Source organism: Tenrec ecaudatus, chromosome 7 (assembly GCF_050624435.1).
Source record: "Tenrec ecaudatus isolate mTenEca1 chromosome 7, mTenEca1.hap1, whole genome shotgun sequence".
Classification (NCBI taxonomy): Eukaryota; Metazoa; Chordata; class Mammalia; order Afrosoricida; family Tenrecidae; genus Tenrec; species Tenrec ecaudatus.
This window is the reverse complement of record NC_134536.1, coordinates 92,254,636-92,274,534: the sequence shown is the minus strand read 5'-3', so window position 1 is coordinate 92,274,534 and position 19,899 is coordinate 92,254,636. Positions and strand designations below refer to the sequence as shown.

At 41.3% G+C, this 19,899-nt stretch overlaps 1 protein-coding gene across 4 annotated transcripts in view; it reads right to left on the bottom strand.

Moving 5' to 3' along the window:
• The window catches only part of IBTK (inhibitor of Bruton tyrosine kinase), a 459,255-nt gene that overhangs the window by 73,453 nt on the left and 365,903 nt on the right, over positions 1–19,899 (bottom strand). The gene's annotated exons all lie outside the window — the stretch shown is intronic.

Sequence of the window (19,899 nt, the reverse complement as noted above, 5' to 3'; positions counted from 1 at the left end):
CTGATAAGTATCAAGTTTTGAAAGTTGACTACAAACTTAATTCATAAGATATTATCTCAAACTTCTTCAAGGTTCCATCTTTGCATTTAGTATGCCCCACACACTCATAAAAGGATTTTTAAAACAAAAAAGAAAAGATGTCACCGGGAAAAAAATGGTGTTTGAGAAAATTTCACTCTTTTATCAAGTGTTTGGTTATTGTCGTTCTGTATAACATTACCCTACAGGACAACATTCAGACTTCTTATTTTGACATTCAGAAATTTTACAGCTTTATCTTAAGAATTAAGATACATATAAACCCCTCCCTGGGGGACAAATAAGAGAAAAGTATGTGAAGGGGGACTTTTGACAGTGTAAGACATGACAAAACAATAATAATTTATAAATTATCAAGGGTCCGTGAGGGGAGGGAGGGACAAAAATAAGGAGCTGATACCAAGAGCTCAAGTAGAAAGAAAATGTTTTGAGAATGATGATGGCAACAAATGTACAAATGTGCTTGACACAACAGATGGATGCATGAATTGTGATGAGTTGTGCAAACCCCTGATAAAATAATGTTAAAAAGAAAAAAAAGAGAGAGAATGATGTGTCTGCTTTTGCTTCCCAATCAAACCTAGGTGCAAACCCCAGACCCACCAAACTACAAACTCAGTGAGCTTCACTGCTTGATTGATGTCTCTACGACTTAGTTTTTCCATTTATGTTAAGGTATATTGTTTCATTGAGTACACCCAAAAGCTAGTACGTAGGGTTTCTGTGAAGAGCAAAGGAGTCAATCTATATAAAACTGTGCACAGTATCTGGTCCAAATTAAAGATCAAATAAATATCAGTTATTGTTAGTCATCACTCATCTGGCCGTTTGCCTAGCTCTAGTGGCCTGCATGTTGCATTCATGCAAAGAAGGTCCTAACAAGTGATACAGTACCAGTGAAATGCTTAAACAAATCATGCATCTAGGCCAAGATATTTGGAAGAAGCCAAGTGGACAAATGACCAGAAAATCCCACATTTGTGCCCTACTAAAGAAAGGTGACCCAACATAATGTCATCAAAAAATGAGCCCCAAATATCACCAATACACATGCCAATTAATTTTGACCAAAGATAACTCAAAATCAGTTACAGAAATATAGCAACAGTGACATACCAGAAATTCAAGTCAGATTGAATAGAGAACATAGAAAAATAAATGTCACCTCTGATGTAAAATGGATCTTGGATGAAAGCAAAGAATGCCAGGAGCTGTTTGGCGGTGTTTTGTTGACTTTTGGATTGTGTGGACCATAGAAAATTACAGACAAAATTGTGAAGAATGGCAATTCCACTCCACTGAATCATACTCACATGAGCCCCATGAATACGGCAAGATAGCCATTCAAACAGAGCAAGGGGCTGCTGCACGGTATAAAATCAGGGTGGCCCTACTCGGGAGCAGCCCTCATGAAGAGACCACTGAAGATATGGATGAGATAGCACAGTGTGGGGAAGAAACCAAATGGTGGCCGGCTATCCGAAAGAAAAGCGTCTGAGGTCTTGAAGGTTTGTCTTTAAACAAGCAGCCATCTAAGTGAGGCATCAATTAACTTCCCATAGAAGAAGCACACCAGCCTGTGTGATCCAAAAGTTGTAATTAATAATATTGATTATTGGAGTTATAGTTTTGTTAAAATATTATATTTGATCTCCCTTTGACCCATTTTAAAGTTGGTTCAATTTTTTAATATTGTCTGCTTTCTTTCCAAATGAGGTTTTTCTCTATTGTATTTTGTCATTGTTGTTGGGGTTATAGTTCTTGTTTGTGTTTTGTATTAATTTTTATATGAAATCCAGGAAAGGGAACTGATTTCAAGAATCTATGTATAGCCTCCTCCCTGTGGGAGGGACAGCAGAGAGGAAGGTGGGAGGAGACATCAGACAGTGTAATATATGACAAAATAATAATAATTTATGAATGGTGAAGGATTCATGAGGTAGTGGGGAGTGGGTAGGGAGGGGGAAAATGAGCAGTAGATATTAAGGGCTCAAGTGGAAGACAAATGTTTTGAGAATGATGATGGCAACAAATGTACATATGTTCTTGACACAATGGATGTATGTATGGATTGTGATACAAATTGTACGAGCCCCCAATAAAATGATTAAAAAAAAGAAATCCAGGATAGTTAAATCTACAGGGACAGTAACTGGATTAATAATTACGTAGGAGCATGGCAGTGGAGGATGGGAAAAATGAGGAGCTAACAGGAATCAGTAAAAGATAGAAGTACATGTTCTGAAATTGATTGTGATGATTGTATAACTCTTCTTAATATGATTGAGCTATTAAACTGTATAATATTTGAATTGTATGTCAATAAAACTTGAAAATCGGGATTAAAAGCAATATACTCTTAGCTTAATAAATTGCGAATTTCTAATGGAAAAAAAGAAAAGTAAAATCAGGATCATATCCTTTCTTCATAGTTCTTTAATTTGTATGATGAGCACATAACCTAAGAAGCTGCACTGCATGAAGAATGCAGTATTGTGACCGGATACATTAATGGTCTTTGTTGATGTACAACTACACAGCCTTGATTGAGGAACGCTAAAGAACATAGAACACTTACTGATGATGATCAAAAACTTCAGTGTGGATTATACCTCAAAGTAGAGAAAACAAAAATCCTCACTAGACCAATGAACAACATTATGCTAGTTTGAGAGAATCTTGAATTTGTCATGGATTTCATTTTCTTTTAGAATCCACAATCAATGCTGATGGAAGCAACAGTCAAAAAAATAAAAGAGGTACTGTCTTGGGCGCATCTATTGCATAGGACCTGTGGACAACAGAACTAAACATTGCCCAGGCTTCGTCACTGTTGTTTACACCAATGGCCGCAGTCACTGTGTCAAGCCGTCTCTTTCAGAGTACTCCTCGTTTTTGTGGATCCTGTCCTCCAGAGATTGATCTCTCCTGATAACACACCTGAGACAGATCTGTTTGATATTCCAGAAGTCCGGGGTATAGTCACTACTGTTTGCCAACACCGTAATTCAAATGCATACATTCTTCTGCAATCTTCCTCTCTCGGTGTCCGACGTTCACCTCCAAGTGAAGTAATTGAAAATACCATGGCTTGGGTACGGCAAACCTTAGTACTCAAATTGGCCTTCTTGCTGCTCAGTGCTATAAAAAAGATTTAGTGCGGCATATTTGCCCCATGCAATGTGTTGCTTGATTCCTTGACTGTTGCTTCGATGAGCGTTGATTGTGGACCCAAGCAAAATAAGTCTTTAAGAATTTCAGACTTTCCTCTGTTTATCATGATGTTATCTGTTGGGCCATATGGTAATTACATAATTTCATGGCAACTTGTTCAATAAGTGAAAAGGGTGGAGTCTAGCCTGTCGATCAGGTCACAACCTAATTGATGCTACTTGATGGCATGGCCTTCTCATGAGGATTCTGGGAGTTTCCCTGTCTTTCTCCCTGAAATTGGGACATACTCTCTCTGCTTCATATTCCTGTTGATAAGCCACATGGAGTCACCCTGATGGCAGCCAGAACCGTGGAGCTGGAAGAGTCACATGGAGAGCCACACCAATGCTGAGATGCTTCCGCAAGATTTTTTTACCTACTGGCCTATGATCTTCCTGCTTTGGCATCATTGAATGGGCTGCATGAGTCTGTAGATGAATTTATGGACTAGTATTAGACATATGGGCTAAAATCAGACTATCGAACTTATGGACTTGATCTAGACTGGGTTTGGATGTTTTCTTTCTTTTTAAATCATTTTATTGGAGGCTCATACAACTCATCACAATCCATACATCTATCCATTGTGCCATGCACATTTTTACATTTGTTGCCATCATCATTCTCAAAACATTTTCGTTCTCCTTGAGCCCTTGATATCAGCTCCTCATTTTCCCTCCCTTCCCACTCCTATTTCCCTCATGAACCCTTGATAATTTATAAATTATTATTTTTGTCATATCTTACACAATCTGACCTCTCCCTTCACCCACTTTTCTGTTGTCCGTCCCCCAGAGTGTTTTCTTAATATACAATTATTCTTGAACATAAAACTCTCTCTTTCACACATATGAGTGTCTCTGGATTTGTTTCTCTACTCAACCCAGTCTAAAACAGGCCAGCTGTGATGGTTTTGTTTACAATGAGTTGCAAACCATCCTCAAGACTGCTGTCTTTGATTTTCATCAAGTGCTTTAAGTTCTCCTTGTTTTCAGCAAGCAAGGTTGTATTATTGTTAACAAACCTTCCTCCAATCCTGGAGCCTCATTATTCTTCATGTAGTTCAGCTCATCAGATTATTTGCTCAACATACAGATTGAGTAAGTATTGTGAAAGACTACAACTCTGATTTTAAACCATGCACTATCCCCTTGCTTTGTTTGAATAGCTGCCTCTGGGTGTATAGGCTTTGTGTGAGTGCAATTACATTTTATGGAATTCCTATTCTTCACAATGCTATCCATAATTTTCTCTGATCCACATCATTTGCATAGTCAGTGACCTCCCTTTTACAAACCAGGTAGCCCGATCCATTAAGCAATACATCAGCATTGATAGCACACGTAGTTGTTTGTCAGTGATATGCTGGAGCTAAATTATGTTCTCTCACATGAGCTAATTGCAGGCATACTTTTGAGACAGTGCAGATTTGATTCCAGAGAAACAATCCCAATCAAAGTATCCCTGTGTGTGTGTGTATATATATATATATATATATATATATATATATATATATATGCTATATTTATATGATTCTGTAGTTTAGTAAATGTGTATTGGCATCATGAAAAAGCTTGCAATATTGTGAGAACTACCAAATTGTGACACAAGGACATGAAGTCAGCACACGCTATTGGAAAAATTGTCCCCAAAAATTCGTTCAACCCAAGGCGCCATAGACTTTAATTGGCAAAACAAATAAAAACAATCAAACAAGGGATGTCCAAATGCACAATCCTTTCCCAGCTGTATTCAATGATATCTTGTTGGCAGATTGGAATAGACCATGTTTGGAAGGTTTATATCATAGAAATTGGTGAATGCTACACATTGTGGATTCCCCCAACCCCTCTTATTTTCTTTTTTTCCCTTGAGAAATAGTTGTTAAACATTTACCAGCACACCACTGGTTATAGTCCACAAAGATAGACTCAGGCTATCTAGAGAGTAAATCTATGCTTAAATACATTTGAAACACTGGGTAAACTTGGATAATCCATATGTATCTATCCAAATCAGAGAATATTCTTGTATGCTTAGAGATAACAATTTCTCCTTATTGATGGAGAGAATCTATAGTTACCATTTCAGCATTAATTTGTTTTTCAAATGATTTTGATATTTGTCAGAGAGCTCATGTATTTGCATTATGAAAACATGGCTCTAGTGGTTATTTCCTACAGTGTTTATATACATATAAATTGTACTTCCAAAATGAACTTCTCAGAGGAATTTACTGTATTAAAACAAGTGCCAATCAGATCTATATGAATGATTACGCTGGACTCAGGGAAAAGTTGTACCCACTTATTATTTAAGTTGCTTTAAAATTAAAGGGTATTGAATATAAACAAATTGAAAAAGAAAAAAGAGTATGCTTTACTCATAAACAATAACCAACATATATGTGCATTATCATCTTTGGAAATTATTGATTGAAATTATAGTAGCTATTAGTTTATGTTTTACTTCTTGACAACAAAAGCTTCAACTTTTGAAAGATCCCAATTCTTATACTAAGTTATCAACTAAAACCTAGGGAAATATAATTTGTTATTTAAAACCACAAGTTTATTGTTGCTTATTTTTAAGCAGTTCACATTCAGGCTCTGGCATCAGCCCTGAGCATCCCTGCCCTGCACCTAGGAGAAGCATTCTGTAGGTTATTGTGAGTAGAAATAAAAACCACATTAGTAAAATCTTGGTTTTCACATAATATATTTCTTTACCATAAAAAGATTTCTTATAAAGTTGGATATAAAACACTACTGAAGATTTTGAAAATTATTCCACACCAAATTCACATGCTCAAAGTTCAATGATCTACCCAAAATTCTCAAGGACAATGCTTTATTGTATGTGAACATAAAAATCTATCTCCAAATTTAGAACATCCAGAATACTTCTCCTACCACAGAGACACTACAGTAAATCACCTCACCCAAGAAATCCAAAGGAGAATTGAATCTACAGTATTCAAGGAACAGATACTGAGTTCTAAATCCCAGTGCACCGTGTGCTACACTAAACTTTAATATTGGATTTCATCCTATTTACAATGTACCAATTTTGCCAATTCAGGATTTCAGTCCTTGAATGACCCTTATACTCCCCACAGGGTCTAAATTACCTTATGCTCCCCGGCTCTACAGTAGGTGGCTGAAAGAACCTAGATGTAGGACCTACCTACAGGATTTAACTGAGTGAGTAGTGGATTTCTTGCCTGTCAGGAGGGAATGCCAGGATGTAAATACTGGAAGATATATCTCAAGCACAGCCACCACCCATATGTTAGTAAAGCTTGCATGTTGCTGTACTGCTAAAGCGCTGTCGGTTCTAAGTCAGACTAAAAGGAAAGGCCTGGGAATCTCCTTCTCAAAATCAGCCTTGGGTTTCAGAATTGTTGGATTCATTATATTCATGAGGGTGGTGCAGGTCTGGGCAGTGTTTTACTTTCTCGTTAATGGGGCCAACAGGAGTCCCGGGGCATGTCTATGGCAGCTAACCACAGCAAAGACATGATGGTATTGCACTGAAGGTCTCACCCTCACTCACTGCCATTGAGTGGATCTGGCCCAGAGTGACCCTGCAGGATAGGGTAACGTGCCCCCTCTGGGTTTCCAAGACCGTAAATCGTTACGGGAGTAGAAAACCTCGTCTTTCTCCTGCGGAGCTGCTGGTGATTTCGAACAGCTTACTTTGCAGTTAGCAGCCCAACACATAACTCAATATGCCCCCAGAGATCCTGGTGTGTCACCTAGCCATTACAAAAAAAAAAGAAACAGGAACATCCGGAAACACATACAGGAAGTGGGATAAGTGATATCACACTGCAGGAATTGCAATCACTGACCTGGAACAATATGTGTATTAAATGTTGAATGGAAAACTGATCGTCTCAGTAACCATTCACCCATTTCACAAGAAAAAATATAAAATTTTTATTTTGGGAGAGAAACTGTATCTGACAAATATTTTGTGACAGAAACCAGCATTCCAAGGATCTGCCTCTTGTGGGGGTTACTAGAACGTGCCCATTCACATTCTAAATAAGGAGAGGATCCACTATGGGACATCTAAATTGAGACCCACGATTATGGTGCTTGCTAGGGCAAAGCAGCAGGGGAAAACATCCAAACTAAAAAGGCAGTGTACTCTGTAAACAGTCATTTAAAATTGACATTTGACTTCAGATAAGTTGAAACATCTGAGCCTAAATCCCATGCCAAATTAAAACATACATATAAACCATACTTTGGGGTTGTTGTGAAGCTCGCAGAGACTGAGTGGTAATATAAGTATCTTGTTTACACAAGTCTGTTCCTAATCATGTCTCTTCCATGTCTGAAACAACTTCAATGGGTCCCTGTAACACGGCAGGATCAAACCCAGTGCTTCTCGGTTGCATACAAAGGCCTTAGGGGGCTGCCAATTTCCTCTGCCTCTGAGTTTCCTCCAGCCCACCACCACTCTCCCTCCCCACCACATACATTTCACTTCTTTCGATTCTCTCACTTCTAGTCATTTCTACAAGCTGTTCTCTACCCAAAGTCTGGCTAATTCCTACATAGATTTGGGGTCTGGCTAGAACTTTTCTTCTGGGCAGCCTTTGCTGATTCTTCAGGTACGGTTACAAAGCCCTCAGTTTGCTCTATACTAAAAGGTACCTCCCCTGTGTGACATTAAAAACAATGTACATTAAGTGCACATTTCTCGTGACAAGCTACACAAGGGCCTTCAGTTTCATCAGTGTAGGGACTCTTCTGAACTTGCTCATGTTGTCTCTTCGGCATAGTGCCTCCACAGGAAGGTATCAATAATCATTTGCTTACTGGATGTATAAATTAAGCTCCAGGTACACTAGTCCAGAAAGAGTAATGGCCACAGGTACTGGAGTTATTAATGCCGCTCCAGAGAAATGTATGCGATAAGACAACTTCTTCTGTCCACCATTGTATGCTCAGCACTAATGTACAGGACAAATGCCCAATAAATATTTATTCACCTAAAAAAGTTGGAATACTGAGTAATATTTAAGGTACAGTACATGGCTATTGATATAGTGGCTAATATGAATATATCTAGCAAGGAAGTTAAATATTTTCAGATATTAACCCTACTGATAGTTTGCCATAATAGCAAGCTTTACTATTAATAGTAAGAACTTGGCCTATTACCAAGCAGAACTGATTTCCTCTTACGTGTTCCTAGGAATAAAGGTTTCATACCTGACTGAGTGGTGCTCCCAGATGTCCGTCTCTGAGTTGCAGTCATCTCTGGTTGTTTGTTAGGTGCCATGGCGCTGAGTCCAAGTCCCAGCAACTGGGGACAACTCACAAAAACCCTGTGACTGGGCCATCCTTCCAGGGGTCGTGGCTTTGAGGTCACTGTTGCTGAACTGTTTCAATTCTTCCCACTGGGGGCTTCAGAGCGTCCCCGCCCCTCTGCTCTCCCAAGCATGATGGCCTTTCCAAGCGCGGCTCTCTGGATAATACGTCTAAAACACGTGAGATGAAGTCTTGCTGTCCTGACTTCTAAGAAGTATTCTGGCTGTACTTCTCCCAAGACAGATGTGCTTGTTCAGTAGTACCTAGTCCCCTTGAAATATGTTATTTCCCAACTAAATGTGATTCCCAATCCCCACAATAGAAACGCAATAGACTTCTATTTTCCTCAAAGACAAAACAATGGAGATGTGGGGACACATTCTCAACTAGACAGCTTTCGGGCAAACCAGAACGCCAGGCTAGAAGCGTGTCTGATGGCTAGTCTGGTGCAGTACCCTGTTTAGAGAGGAGTGGGCTTCTCTTTACAGACAGAGGATGTCTGCAACCACAGTGTCTGATCAGTCTCCTCCAAATACTGTTGGTTTTTTTAATTCCCCATTAAAATACCACTAATCTACAAGTGGACTTTTGCGGTTCAAACAGTTAATGTCCTTGACTCGTAACCAAAAGGCTGGTGCTTCAAGTGCACCAGAGGTGCCTTGGAGGAAAGCTCTGGTGATAAACATTTCAAAATTAAGTCATTACAAACCCTTTGGAGCACAGTTTAACTCTGACACACAGAGCTACCGTGAGTCAGAATCAATGTAATGACATTCACTTACGCACAAGCAAATCATTACCTCTGTAAAGAGTGTGAACAATTTGTATAACCAGTATAAATAATGACAACACATCAGCCTGCCTGGACGAGGAAGGGATTCAAGGCAATAAATATGCATGGAAGCACTTGAAGCATTTCTTTTGATTCAAATGTAGCCCTCTACTTTTTCCCACTCAATGTCTACTATTTCAATAAAAAAATCTTCATCTTTTTCAATCCAACATCAAGAAAGCATGAGAAACCTGGACAATGAATAGACAAAACTGAAGGAAAATGGATGGGCTTGAATTCTGGTGCAGCATGGGATATTGACTCTGCCATATAATCCCGGAAGAACCAACAAATGTGCCCCAGGAATACTACCAAAATGCTATTTAGAAGCAAGGATAGCGAGACTTTGTCTGATATACTTTAGACATGTTATCAGAAGAGATCGGAAAACATACTCTTCTTAGATTCCTTTGACTCTGGACTTCAAAGATCGAGAACCCACCAGCAAGGTGGGAATGCAAACTGAAGACACAGTTCCCCAGACTCCTCCATGATGCCACCTGCTGACCGACCACCTGTCCAAATGACCCCTTTCAAAGAAAGGGCTCGGGGATGGAAGAGAAACCTTGAAGGAAAAGACAAAATTATCTCTTCCCAGCCAAGTGGGCCAGGCACCCAGAATCGGGGATCAGAGCCCAAGACAGAGGAAGAAAATTCCCAATAAGTGAGTCTCAAAGCTGAAACAGTGCTGGGTCAGGTCGGGTGCTCACCAGTGGCATTGGGAGAGGAGGAAGACAAGGGCTCAGCTGTTGATGAAAAGACCCAGGCTGAACACCTCGGGGAACACTCCAGAACTCCACCCAGGTACGGCAAGCAGCCTCACTCCCAGTGCCCAGAGGAAGAAACTGCCACTTCGGAAGAAACTGGTGAACCCTAAGGTCTCTGTCTGAGGCCATCTACCTAAGGAAGTGGCCCAGGTGCAGGCCCAGCAGGTCCATTCCCCACTGACATACCTCTCCCCCCTCCGAGAGTCACTTTACATCACCACCCAGATCCTCCACATCCTGTTCACCTTCCCTTTAACCACCTGGTAGGGCTATGCTCAATATTGGTCCTGAGGAATTTATCTGTCCTGTATTCCCTGTGTTTCCAGCTTTTATCTGTACCCATTTACATGCTCTGGTCTACCCACATCTGTAAGGCAGAATTAGGGTCATGACAGTGGTTGGGGGGTGGGGGGTTAGAAGCATTAAAGAACCAGAGGAAAGCTGTATGTTTCATCGGTACTACACTGCACCCTGACTGGCCTGTCTTCTCCCCATGACCCTTCTGTAAGGGGATGTCCAATTGCTTACAGATTGGTTTTGGGCCTCCACTCCACATTCCCTGCCCCCTCATTAACATTATGATTTTTTTGTTATGGGTCTTTGATGCCTGATACCTTACCCCATGGACACCTGGTGATCACACAGGCTTGTGTGCTTGTGTGGACTTTGTTGTTTCTCAGCTAGATGGTAACTTAGTTATCTTCAAGTCTTTAAGACCCCAGATGCTATATCATTTGATAGCCGGGCAACATCAGCTTTCTTCATCACCTTTGCTTATGTACCCGCTTTTTCTTCAGCAATCATGTTGGGAATGTGAGTATCTCAGAGTACTAGATTATTAGAACAATATGTTCTTGTGTTGAGGGAGTACTTGAGTAGAGGTCCAATGTTCATCTGCTTCCTGAATACTAAACCTATAAATATATTTACATAGCTCTATTTCCCCATTGTCATATATAAATATATTTACACATGTACATGCCTGTATTTAGATTTCTAGAAATACCCTTTGCCTCCTATTTCTTTCCTCTATTTCCTTTTACTTTCTTCTTGTCCCACTATCATGTTCAGCCTTCATTTCAATTTCCATGATTCCTGTTGGTTACATTGCCCTTGATCAAGCCCTACCAGACCTCCTACACCCTCCTTGCCATCATTTTTTGGTCACTTGTTCCCTTGTCCCTGGGTTTGTTAACACCCCCTACCTTTCTCCCACTTCCCCCTCTCCCATGTCCCCCTGGAACTGTCATCCCACTGTTCTCTCTTCTAGCTTGTTTATCCCACCTATCCTATCCAGATAGCTATGCAGAGACAATATACACAAGCACAAGACCAAGCACAACAAAAGCAACAATAGAAAATAAAACAACAGCTACAACAGCAACAACAAAGTCAATGACAAAAGAAAAGCCTATGAATAGTTCAAGGGCTATTTGTTGTCCTTTACGAGTGTTTTCCATTTGAATAAGATAGGGTGCCATGCCCTGGCCCCACACTCTATTTTTGGTGTTTCCGGGACTTCATTGTTCTGCTTCCCTTGCTGCTCTGTTGCATGCCCCCAGCATCTCACCCCAGTGTGGTGAGGTCAGGGTGGGCACAGTTCCAATTGTGTTTCTCCAGTGTTGTCCCCCATGGTGCTATGGGTCAGTGAAGAACATTGTGTCTCATGGTGGGGCTGGTCCTATGGTCCTCTCTGTGCATTGGCTGCTCTGAACAGAAATATTGTTGAGGCAGTTAGTTTATTGTGCCAACCTGGCCAATAAACACATGTGGGATTAATTGAGGGGCGGAGAGATAAATGGCTCGGTGAGCCTCGCCTTTCTTGTCTCTCGCTCTTTGATCATTGGACCAGTGTGCAGCTGCCCTGCTTGTTCTTTGCCTCAATTTGCAGGCTACCCTACCTGTCGGACACCTAACCCGTGGGCTATGTCGCTGTAATTTTAGGTTCCTTCAAGACCTACTTTGACACACCATTGGAATTTACATTTCTTGAGCTAGAGACTGTCAGAGCCTGTCATTTGGCTGACTGTTGGGGACCTGCCTTTCTGTTTGCTGCCTGTGCCCGGATAGCCTGAATTGCTCTACAGAAGACTACCCGGCAGCCTTCAAGACTTGAGGGACTGCCAGTGTCTCACAACTGTCTCATGGGAGTGAGTTGCACTGAGCCATTTTTACTGCTTTATAATTTAATTAACTGTTTATTTCTTATGTTATACATCTATCTGTATAAATATATACAATTATTAGTATTCTGATTTTGTTTCTCTAGATAACCCTGTCTAACACAATTGTCCTCAGGATGTTGGCCAGGATGTGCTTCACTCCTTTTCCCTCCCCACTCATTTACTCCTGTGTGCTCTGATCAGACACATTCTTTTCCTTAAGCAGTAGCTTCAATGCTGTCCTCTGAAATGAATTCTTCTGGGCAGAGAGTGGGAAGGTTTCTTATATATATAACCTAATATCTTATAGGATTTGGTTCCTTGGTTTAAAAGCTTAGGATCATGCTTCATGAGACATCTCAGTTAATTGATCTAATAATCTGTTCAGTACTTCTTCTCTACACACTAGTTGTGTAATTAAATAGTATCTTAAATGCTTTTAAACAGCCATGTCAGGCACTAACACTGATCTCTCTTCTCACGGAATAACAGGAAAGAGGAAGAGTAGGGATAGGCGGAGGATATGGTAAGTGTGGCTAAGTGTCTCCATAAACAACTTCCAGAATCGACGGTTTCAGTGGAAAATATGAGAGAGGCAGGTGGGGGAAAGAAAATAGTGTTAACAAACCCAGGGACAAGGGAACAGCTAGTGATCCAAAATCAGTGGTGAGGAGGGTGTAAGAGGCCTGATAGGGCTTGATCAAGGGTAATGTAACTGAGAGGAATTACTTAAACCCAAATGAAAGCTGAACAAGATAGCTGGACAAGAGGAAAGTAAAAGGAAATAGAGGAAAGAACTAGGAGGCAAAAGGCATTTATAGAGGTCTAAATACAGGCATGTACTTATATAAATATATTTATATATGATGATGGGGAAATAGATCTATGTGCATATATTTATAGATTTAGTATTAAGGCAGCAGATGGACATTGGGCCTCCACTTAAGTACTCCCTCAATTCAAGAACACTTTGTTCTAATAAACTGGCATTCCATGAAGCTGAGTTTCCCAACACGATCGCTGAAGACAAAGCGGGTGCATAAGCAAATGTGGTGAAGAAAGTTGATGGTGCCAGGCTATCAAAAGATATACCATCTGGGGTCTTAAAGGCTTGAAGATAAACAAGCATCCATCTAGCTCAGAAGCAACAAAACCCACATGGAAGAAGCACACTAGCCTGTGTGATCATGAGGTATCAATGGGATCAGGTATCAGGCGACAAAAAACAAAAAATCATATCATTGTGAATGATGGGGAGTGTGGAGTAGGGTCCCAAAACCCATCTGTAGACAATTGGACATCCCCTTACAGAAGGGTCATGGGGAAGAATGAGCCAGTCAGGGTGCAATATAACACCAATGAAACATACAACTTTCCACCAGTTCGTACATGCTTCCTCTCCGCCTCCCCTCGCAACCCACCACCAGTATCATGATCCCAATTCTACCTTACAAATTCGGCTAGACCAAAGGATGTATACTGGTACAGATAGGAACTGGAAACACATGGAATCCAGGACAGATGAACCCCTAAGGACCAATGGTGAGAGTGGTGATACCAGAAGGATGGAGGGAAGGTGGGCTAGAAAGAGGGAACTGGTTACAAGGATCTAAATATAACCTCCTCCCTGGGGGATGAACACCAGAAAAGAGGGTGAAGGGAGATGTTGGACAGTGCAAGACATGACAAAATAATAATGTATACATTTTCAAATAAGGGAGGAGTGGTGGGGAGGGCGGGGAAATATAAAGAGCTGATACCCAGGGCTCAAGTAGAAAGCAAATGTTTTGAGAATGAGGAGGGCAACAAATGTACAAATGTACTCGACAGAATGGATGGATGTATGAATTGTGATGAGTTGTATGAGCCCCCAATCAAATGATTTTTTTAAATCAATAACTTCCTCCTTTCCTATGAGATCCGAAGAACTAGGTGGTGTCCACTTAACCTTATTGAACATCTTGGACAAAGATTCTGTAGATGAATTCTTATCAAAGAGCAAAACTGTGGAACCGCGTTTCAAATTCTTATGGATTCCATACATTCTGGAGCCAGAGTGGGAACCAGCACTGAAACCAATTATGACTCATGGATACCCCCATGTGTTCTAAAGTAGAACTGCAGCCCATAGACCTTTCAGAAGCGTATGAGGGGGTACTACCACACCCCCAAAAAAAGAAGCAGAAAAATGCTCCCCTGCGTGGAGGTTTCATAGTACTCATTTTTCCTGCTAGGCGAGCAACTCGCTCTGAGTTAGTGCACCCAGTGCCATTGCCTGGGAAGGTTCTCTCTGATCACAGGGAATTTTTTTTCTTTTTAGCAGTTTCGCTCAAAAAGTTGTTTGTTATGATGGCCAAATGAAGAAAACAGCATCGGACTGTGAAATTTTGTTTCCTGCTGGGGAAAAATGCCGCAGACTGCTATAATGTTGAACACAGTTTACAAGGACAGCACTGTGGGAAAAACACATGTGTACAAGGGATTTTTCTCATTTCAAAAAAGGTGGAAGGTCAATTGATGACAAACTTCATTCTGGACATCTGTCTATTTCTTGAACAGACAAAACTGTCCACGAAATTCATGCACTTGTGCTTGAAGGACAACCACGGACCATTGAAAAGATGGGGAAATTATCGGGATTATTGTGGAGCTCAGAGCTCAGCGAATTTTAATGGAAGGTTTGGGAATGAGAAGGTTCATTGCAAAATCAGTGCCTCGGGTCCTGACCAACCGGGAAAAAGAACTTCGACTGGAAACATGCCGTGCTTTGAAAGAACAGCTCCGCAGCAACCCAGACGTTTTTTACAAGGTCATTACTGGTGAGGAGACATGAGGTTATTCTTACCACCCAAAAGCAAACATCAATCAAGCCAATGGAAGAAGCCATCATCACCTTGTCCAAAAAAAAGCTCGCCAAGTGAAATCAAAGATCAAGACGATGCTCAATTTTTTTGTTTTGTTTTGTTTTGTTTTGTTATGTGAGGGGGATAGTGCATGTGGAGTTCGTTCCATCAAGTCAGACCATTAATCAAGCTTTCTTTCCTTTTATTTTTATGATTTTAATAAATAATTTTATTGGGGGCTCTTACAGCTCTTATAATAATCCAAACATCCATTGAGTCAAGCACATTTGTATATATGTTGCCATCATCCTTTTTAGAACATTTCCTTAAGCCCTTGGTATCAGGTCTTCGTTTTCCCCCCCTCCCTCTCCCTCCCACCCTCGTGAACCCTTGATAAATTAAAAATAATTACTATTTTCATATTTTATATCTTCTGCTGTCTCTCTTCACCCCTGTTTATGTTGTTTGTCACCCTGGGGTTGGGGGTGGGGTTACACGTTCATCATTGTGATTCGTTCTCCCGTTCTCCCCCAAACTTTCTACTTAGAGGTTTGGAAAAGATTGCCTGATTTGTGGCAGACTGGATACTGGTTTTGCCACCAGGACAATGCATCTGCTCATGTAGCCACCGCAGTGCACCAATTTTTTACCAAAAATCACCCCAGCATGCTTCTCTTGCCCCACACACCTGACACACCTGACTCACCTGACTCACTGCATGGGACTTCTTTTGGCTTCCGCAAATGCAGAGGGATGTGAAGAGGCAGGCATTGGTGATGTAGAAGAGGTGGAGAGACAAGGGCGGTGCTGTCAGCCATGCTCAGATCCAAGCTTATCCAAAGGGGGGTGTGAATAATGTTTCCAAGAACGGGATTGCAGATTTGACAAATGTTTTAAGTGTAATGGAGAGCACTTTGAAGGTTTTTCGGGGGATACCCCTACGTATTCGCAGACTTTTCTTCCACGGTGCCTCTGGATCTGTTTGAACTGCCAACCATTTGGCTAGTAGCATTTGTGCCACCCAGAGGCTTCATTGCAGTTATTGTAGAGATAATAGCATTGTCAGAGAAAGAAGAGAAGGCCGGGAGAGCCCTGGATTGGGGTCTGTTCTTTTTGGTGTCCTGGAGTCCTAAAATTCTGTCTGCAGGAGCAAAGTCACTCAGAGAGGAGCAATATCTCTAAATTTGTCAGATTATTCGTGAGTAGTCAGAACTGTGCTTTAGCCCTAGTGTCCAAGCTGACCACGTACATTTAATAATGGATTGTGTGTAAGCTCTGGTGCGACAATGGTTACAATCTCAGCAGCTCCCTAAAAGGTCGGTACTTCCAACCCATCTGGAGATCTGCCCCTATAGGGACTGCACCCTTGGAAACACCGCACGACAGGTCTAGTCGGCCCGACAGGGTTGTGGTGAATTGGGTCTGACTCGACCTTTCAGAGCAGATCACCAGCCCTTTCTTCCGAGGCACGTCTTGGTGGATCAAACCACCAAGCTTTTTGTTAGTAGTTGAGCACTATTCATGGGAGCCACCAGGGACTCCCAGTTCTCATTCACCCCTATTGATCTTGTTAGAGTTATTGATCTTGATAGCATTTGAGCACTATCCATTTGTGTCACCAGGGACTCCCCCATCTCATTAACCCCCTTTTGGTTCAGCAGCTCTGCACTTGTACCAGCTGTCTTTCGCCACCTCAGGCACCACACTCAGAGTTGGTGGTTCTCTACTGTTGCCTACATTCGCAAAGGCTCTTCCTGCCCACCCATCTGAGTATTGAGCTTACTTCAGATAATCCATCCTCATGAAATTGACCCCCTTAACTAATCCACTAAGGTCTTTGATTCCAGATTTTTTTCACACTTATACACTCAAGTTCAAATAGAGTATTAGTTTATGCCTACTATGATTATTACAATTTGAAAATCTTATTAGCTCCAGGAGTATGTGAATTTCTACAGTTAAAAATTGCCTTGTCTACCTCTATTCTATCACTTAAAGTTCCCAGTTCAGAAACCAGGACAAACGTATTACTTAAAAAGAATGAACTACTTGTTTTCCAACTCTCTTTCATCAAAGTATTGACCGATGAAGGTCACTATGGTGCCCTAACCCCTGGTACAGAATTACTATCAAATTGCTTGTGTTTTCCTTCAAAACGATGTCTCAAATATGCCTTCTTCCTAGCTTCCCTCCCCACGTACGCATCTCACCTAGAGCACTTCAAAAGGGTTATTGCTGATCTCCACGCTTCGGTTATGACAGTCAACCAATCCACTCTCGACAGAGTTAGGCAAATCCATTTTCAAAGGCATAAACCCAATGAGCTATGCATTCTGCTCTGAAATCTTAAATGACTTGTCATTGCATTTTGAATAAAATAACACTATCCAACCATGCATTCAAAGTATGTGATGTAGCTCCATCAACTTCAACTTCAATATGGCCGATGTCCCTGCCCTCCGGGTCCCAGCCGCATGTGCTTCCTTTAAGCAGCTCTTGCGGGTCATTTTCTGCAAAGCTTTTTGGCACGTGTGCCCTCTGGCGTGATGACTCTTCCTAGTCCCTTGTAAAAGCAGTTCCTTCTCTTGTTCGCTGTAGAGTGGCCTCATGCTTTCTTTTTCCAATTCCTTCTTTCCTTCCATCACTGCATCCCGTTTCTTTTCTTCATGTTATCATGATGGGTAATTATTAAGGTACTTCCTGGTTTATTTTATGTTTTATTTGTCTAATCTCGAGGTTCTTATATGCATGAGGGCAGAGGTCATACTTTTGTTTATCTATTGTTTAATCATTGTGTGCCCAGTACCTAGAACAATTACCTGCTGTATAGAAAGTACTATGAAGTTTCAACACATTATTTTTGCAGACTTATTATGTAACCAACCTCAAACCAAACCTCCTGCCACGGAGTCAATTCCGACTCGCAGTGATCCTACAGGGCAGAATCGAAGTACCTGGATGGTTTCTGAGATGCCCTTTTAAGGGAATAGAAAGCCTTGTCTGTTGCCCGTGCAGTAGATGGTGGTTTTGCAGGGCAGACCTTGTGGTTAGCAACCCCACACGTATTGTCATGCCACCAGGGCTCTCTGACAGGTATGTGACAGGTATGTGACAGGTGCTGGAAATGCAGAGGAGACAAACAGCATGTCTCTGCCTACTGACTACAGAGTGCTGGTGGGACTGCCATTGGTCTGTGGTTGCCACTGTGTGGGAGAAACATAAAGCTGTCTGCTCCCGTTAAGATCTGTACCCGGGCTCCAACCGTAGCTACCACATAGGCAATGTTATATAAAAGATAGTAAAATGAGTTGAGCCTGCAAAAAAAAGACTGTCAAGGTTCAGAGAGACTACACAGGGTCACTGTGAGTGACAGCCAATTCCACGGCTGTGGGCTTGGTTTTTGGTACCTACGAGCCACTGTGAGTCAGCGTCATCACGGTGACAGTGAGTGAGCTAGGGTGTAGAAAGTATCTGTGCAAACACGAGGAATAACACCCCCCCTCCCCCCCCGCGACAGCCATGTCTAGTCTCACTGTGTTGGTCAACATAAGGTGGCCTGCTGAAAGCATTTATACGAGGAAAATTGCCAAACGCTACAAATCAGGATCCATCCCTCCACTCCACCCAGCAAGAACCAGTTTATAACCCGATCCCCTCAGATAGGGAAATGCATTATTATGAATGCATATGAAAAATGTTATGGCCGTTAAAAGCAAGTAACTGGATTGGGAAAAAATCGGGAGTAGGGACTAAGGATTTCCAAAGAGTGGGTATCTGAACAGAAACAGAGTTTTAAAGTCTTTCTGGCCAAAAGTAAGCACTTGTAAAAAGGGGGGGGGAGATGAGATGGTTAAAGAATGCTTAAGGGAAAACAGTGTCATGCAGGCTGGTCACAGAGATAAGTCTTAGCTGTAATCACCACACACAAGAGCCCAAGAAGCCCAAATCCAAGAAATGTTCGGTTATTTTCTACTTACTGAAAAATTGACCGTCAACATATACTGAGTTTAGTTCTTTATCAGACTGTCCTATTATCTGGAATATTCATTTTCCAACCCCACCAATTTCAGATTATTCAATTTAACAGTAAATCTGAAGATGATAATTTTGACCAAGAAGTAGAGCAACATGTAAAGAGGATAGATAAGCCACCCCCTAGTTCAAGGCTAAAGCAAGATGAGCTGATGCTGGTGTATTCCAGAACTAGGACAGAAGAAGAAATCTTACTTCTGCACTTAAGATGCTTTCTATAATTATTAAACTAATTTTCCCTCTGTAGTGTATAAGAAACTTGGGAGAAATATGAGGCTGTATCACCCTGTAAGGATTGAAAGTCTTGGAAACCCAAAAGGGCAGTTTACTCTGTTCATACAGGGTCACTATGGGTTGGAATGAACTCAATGACAGTGAGGGTTTTTTTTAATAAGAGAAATTAAATATTATTTTTAGGTTAATGCTTTATCTTGCATGATTAATCATACAAGCCTATTACACAATTTCAAAATGAATCTATCTTATTTGCTATTTTTTCATCATTTTATTGGGGGCTTGTGCAATTCTTATCACAATCCATATATACATCCAGTGTGTCAAGAACATATGTACATTTGTTGCCATCACCATTCTCAAAACATTTCCCTTCTACTTGAGCCCTTAATATCTGCTGCTCATTTTCCCCTCCCTCCCCACTCCCCACCTCATGAACCCTTCATCATT